Consider the following 5969-nt stretch of genomic DNA (forward strand, 5'->3'; position numbering starts at 1 on the left):
ATTACAAATGCGAAAATGTTTACTAGTGCAAATAAACTAAAAGGACTCTTGGTGGTACCCTGGAAAATGTACGGGCACTAACTGCAAGGTTGGTAGCTTGATCCACTTCCCCCATTCCTCCCAGTGACTCTGCAGGAGAAAGACCTCTAGTGTTTTGCTCATGAAGTTGTAGTCTAGAAAACCCTACTGGGGAAGCTCTCCTCTCTCATATTGCTCGATTGGGAGTCAAAATAGACTCGATGGCGCCTAACTAGGACACCAAAACGAAGAGTTTCCAGTGGCTGTAGTCTCCAGTTAAGTAAGCTTCTTCTTTCAATTTTCACATGTCTTGTTATTATAGTGATGTGCCATCGAAACAGCCAACTTTCACTTGCAAGCTGCTGCTTGCCATAGAGGCTTGGGAAATATTGTTAACTGAGTCAGCTCTTTGCATAACTGTTGTCATAAAGGTGAACGATGAATTCATTCACTTTATTCCTGGATTTGATCTCAACCCTGGCGGGATCATGTTTCCTCCATGAATAAAAAATGACAATTCGACCTTGAGTTCAGAACATTTGGCTAGTCTGTGTGGTCAGTGATCTGTTGCTTCATTTTAAATTTGTTGCGTTTTAGGGTACAGAAGAGACCTAATCTCAAATACCATTTAAAGAAAACAGTAATTGTTCATAATTAGCGCATCATCCATGTTACTGGGAGGAGGCTCAGTGTCTCAAGCCTCCCCACCCCTCGGTTCTGGTCCTGCTCACCTGCTCACAAGAAAGCTATCAGGTGAGGGACACAATCCAGAGTCAGAGAAAGGGTTGAACAGAAAGAGTGAGTTTATTGAAGGGGATATTTTGGAAAAGAAAGTCCAAAGGGCCCTTAGCTCGTCTAAAAGGCCTGGTAGACTGTAGAGCCAACTTTATATTTTGCTAATGGGGGACCTCCCACCATAGGCTGGCTTTCTGGTGGGGTCTTCTGCTATTGGCTGGTCCGCTGCAGTGTCCCTCCTCTTTCTAGGTATGTGCCTCCCAGCATTCCAGACCATACTGTGCCCTTGTGTCAGACTCAAAACCCAAGAGTCTATTCCGTCTCCTCCAAGCCTACACTCTCTGGTCTCTTCCACTGATAAGAAAATGTTTCTTACTTGCCCTCCATCTCTTCTTTGTGTTGGGGAGGCAGGGGAGGAGCAATGGGTCTCCACCACCTTTGTGTTACAATTTCTGCCAGATTCATGCCATCACCACCTCTGCTCCCTTTGTCAGCCTCTGTCTACCCAACAGTCTGGATGAGGGAGACTGTTAGCATGAGGCTAAATGGTGTCCAAGGCTTTACAGTCAGGAAGCTAGTTAAATAGAACAAAGGAAAATGCCACAAATTCATGTGGCAGGTCAATACATCAGACTTACAAGTCGGACCACAGAAGTGGGAACAGGACCATACTTCAGCCTTCTGAGCAAGGCAGTCAAGGCACAACAGATAAGGCATGACTTGTGACCATGTGACTCCCGTACGGTCCCAGCTATGCTGAGGGCACATTCATTAAGAACACATTCTGGTAAGTCCCTAAAAGAAATTGCTCCTCTCTGGGCTGGCTAGAAATCGAGGGAGGGTAGTCCTCGAGTAAGGGTAATCCACTTCCTAAGGCACTCTGCCCAGGTAATCGCTTTCTTAGTCACTCTGCCTGCAGGCAAGACTATCTACATCCTCATTAAGGATCAGAAGGAATTCAGCAGAAGCTTAATCTATGTGGGGACTCTGCTAATGGATTTGGCTTTCTGTCACTCACAGCCTTCTACAAACGGGGTGCTCAACCTCTAATTCAACCTCTAATGCAGTTGAAAAGCACATATGTTCAACACACGAATTTCCTTTCTAATAAAATTCCTTGGAGTGGGTTTTTAATGGATGCAGAAGCTGCTGGATAAATCTCAGGACTCCATTTTATTGAAAATGTCTACCTGGTCATGTCATCCCTGCCAGCTACCCCCAGGCTCCTCTCACTCTGTGTCCAGTGGCAGCAGCCATAGAACTAACAGAATCAGAGACAAATGGAGCATTCCTTGGAGTGCAATTATGAAGACAAATGAAACAACTCAAACGAAATACCTAATAAACAAACAAACAAAAAATCAGCATGTTGTTTTGTCACTTCAGTACCATCAGCACCTCATTGTGATCCCACGCACCATTGAATGAATTGCTGCTCAGTCCGGAGTATCCCTACAGTTGGTTGACAGATCCAACTGTGGTGATCCTTGGAGTTTTCTCTGGCTGGTTTTCAGAAGCAGCTCACCAGGGCTTTCTTCCTAATCTGTCTTAATTTGGAAGTTCTGCTGAAATCTGTTCCTTATGGTCAAAACATATGATCATAGAGTTGATTCTGACTCATAGCAACCCTATAAGACAGTAGAACTTTCCCTGTGGGTTTCTGAGACTGTAATTCTTTTGCCCAAATTCCAAACTCACTGTCATTTTCATTGTGTCAATGCTGACTTGTAGCGACCCTGGTGGGTTTCCGAGGCTGTAATTGTTTATGGGAGTAGAAAGTCTAGTCTTACTCCCTCGGAGCTGCTGGCAGTTTCAAACCACTGACCATAAGGATTGCAGCCCAATTTGTCTTTCTCCCTCTGACCAGCTGGTGGTTTTGAACTACTGTTCTTGAAGTTAGCAGCCCGCTCATAACCACTAGAGCTCCCCATTCCACATCATATCAATTTTCAAACGTCCACTGACTACTGGTGACTGTCCATGAGCTGCATTAGTTGGGACTGAACCCTGGTCTCTCATAGGAGAGATTAGAATTCTATCACAGAACCATCACTGCCCCCAGCAGGTTTGTGAGTTGTTCATTTAGGAAGCTAAAAATTAACTGAGATTCACTATTATGATAGTCCAGGTAGACTAGAGAAACAAAACTAGGGAGACTCATATGTGTGTAAGACAGAGCATTATGGAAAAGAGCAATTTTATATTAAGAAAACATCCTAGCCCAGTCCAGATCAAGTCCATAAGTCCAATATTAGCCCATATGTCTGATACCAATCTATAGATTCCTCTTCAGACTCATGCAACACATGCAATGACCCAGAATTCAGGAAGATCACAGGCCAGTGGGTGGAAAGTCTTGTGGATCCAGTGGTGGTGGAAGCATCTCAGTGCTGGTGTGGGTCTCCACATGGCTCCTCCAGCTCCAGAGCTCTGGTTCCATCAGTGTAGCTCTATGTGTCTTGTCAGCAGGAGGACTAAGCAGAGAGAGTATGGGTCCTGCCCCCAGGAAGGAAGACAGGACTCCCCAGAATCCTCTGGAGAAGTCCATGCCCACAGAGAGGCTTCATTGGCTATGACCTGATTAACAGGCTAGACTCCACCCCTTCACAAGTTGACAGATGATGTAACTGCCACAACTATAAATACATAGAACAAAAAATCTGCCTTAAAAACTAAGAACAAACTACAAAGAAGGGATCAGCTTCCCACTTTGGAGGAAGCAGCACTGAAAAAACCTCATGCATAGCATGGAAGCACTGTCCAATACTGAAGGCCTAATGAATGGAGGCAGAATATTTTCGGGGATAGTGCCAGAGGATGGGACCCTTTGGTTTGAGGGCCCTGGAAAAGTGACTGATGAGAAGCTGCTTCCTTAAAGTAGAATGGACCATGATGATTGGAATGGAGTAAAGCCTATAGGAGCAGAGCCTTTAGGATCTTCATTCACCAATGGGGCACAACTCAAGGTAAGAAGAAACAGCTACAAAAACCTACTAATAATCAGAAATCAGAATGTCCAAAGTATGAATCTAGAAAAATTGGAAGTCCTCAAAAACTAACTTAGACGTTATGAGATGAAATAGAGTGATATTGGTCATTTTGCATCAGAAACTCATATGGTTTACTATACCAGGAATGACACGTCAAGAGGAATGGTGTTGCGTTCATGGTCAGAAGGGACATTTCAAGATCTATCTTGAAGTACAGTGCTGTCTGTGATAGGATTATGTCTATGCATCTTCAAGGAAAGCCCATCAATACAACTATTATTCAAATTTATGTACCAATCATTAAAGCTAGTGATGAAGAAATTGAAGAATTCTACAAATATCTTCAATCTGAAATTGATCAAGCTTGCAATCAAGATGCATTGATAATTATTGGCAATAGGAATGGAAAAGTTGGAAGCAAAGAGGAGGGAACAGTAGTTGGAAAATACGGTCTGGGGGGATGGAAATGAAGCTGAAGATCACATGATATAATGTTACAATACCAACGACGTATTCATAGCAAATACCTTTTTTCAACAAGACAACTGGTGAGTGACTACACATAGACTTCTCTAGGAAATCAAATCGACCACATCTGTGGGGAGAGATTATGCTTAATACCAGCAGCTAAAATCAGACCTAGGGCTGATGGTGGAACAGACCAAACATTGCTCATATCTAAGTCCAGGCAGAAACTGAAGAAAATTAAAACGAGTTCATGAGAGCCAAACTATGTCTATCCCATCTGAATGTTGAGGCTATCTCAAGAACAGATTTGACTCACTGAGCACTACTAACAGGAGACCCGATGAACTGTGCGGTGACATCAAGAACATCGCTCATAAAGAAAGCAAACGCTCCTCAAAAAGAGAGGAAAGAAAGGAAAGGTCACAAGGGACATCAGAAGCCACTCTGAAATTTGCTCTTCCTCATGAATTAGGCAAGGCAAATGGAGGAAACTCTGAAGCCATAGAACTGAGTAGAAAATTTCACAAGGAAGCTCAAAAAGGCAAAGCCAAATATTATAATGAAATGTGCAAAGATCCAGAATTGGAAAACCAAAAGAGAAGAACATGCTCAGGATAGCTTAAACTGAAAGAACTAAAGAAAAACGTCAATCCTCCAGTAGCAATACTGAGAGATTCAATGGGCAAGATACTGAATGATGCAGGAAGCATAAAAGGAAGATGGAAAGAATACACAGAGTCACTGTACCAAAAAGAACTGGTCGACATTTCAATCACCTCAGGAGGTAGTATATAAGCAATAGCCAATGGTGCTGAAGAAAGAAGTTCAAGCTGCACTTAGCCAAAAACACAGTTCCAGGAATGGCTAAAATCCCACCTGAAATGTTTCAACAAGCGGATCAAGCACTGGAAGCACTGTCTTGTCTGTGCCAGGAAATTTGGAAGACAAAACTTGGCCCATTGACTGGATGAGAACCATATTTGTACCCATTCCCAAAAAAGGTGACCCAACAGAACAGTCAAATTATAGAACAATATCATTGACATTGCATGCAAGTAAATGTTTGCTGGAGATACATCTAACAATGGTTGCAATCATACATTGACAGGGAGCTACCAGATTCAGGCCAGATTCAGAGGAGGATGTGGAACGAGGGATATCATTGCTGATGTCAGATGGATCTTGACTCAAAGAAGATAATCCTAGAAAGATGTGTACTTGTGTTTTATTGACTATGCCAAGGCATCTGATTTTGTGGATCATAACAAAATATGAATAGCCTTTGGATGAATAAGAAATTCCAGAACACTTCATTGTGCTCATTCAGAACTTGTACATGGATCAAGAGGAAGTTGTGGGAACAGAACAAGGGGATAGTGCACGGTTTAAAATCAGGAAAGGTGTGCATCTGGGTTGTGTCCTCTCACCATACTCGTTCAAGCTGGATAAACTGGATTATATGAAGAATAATATGGCATCAGGATTGGAGGAGGCTTATTAACAACCTGCAGCATGCCGATGACACAACCTTGCTTGCTGAAAGTGAGGAGGACTGGAAACATTTGCTGATGAAGATCAAGAATTGCAGCCTTCGCTGTAGATTACAACTCAGTGTAAAGAAAACCCAGATCCTCACAACTGAACCAACAGTGATAAATGGAGAAAAGATTGAAGTTGTCAAGAATTTTGCCTGGCTTGGATTCACAATCACTGCTCAAGGAGCAGCCATCAAGAGATCAGAAGACGAGCTGCATTAGG

This window comes from Echinops telfairi, unplaced genomic scaffold (assembly GCF_000313985.2).
Source record: "Echinops telfairi isolate 266 unplaced genomic scaffold, ASM31398v2 ScPeMD7_7469;HRSCAF=8507_1, whole genome shotgun sequence".
NCBI classification, from domain to species: Eukaryota; Metazoa; Chordata; class Mammalia; order Afrosoricida; family Tenrecidae; genus Echinops; species Echinops telfairi.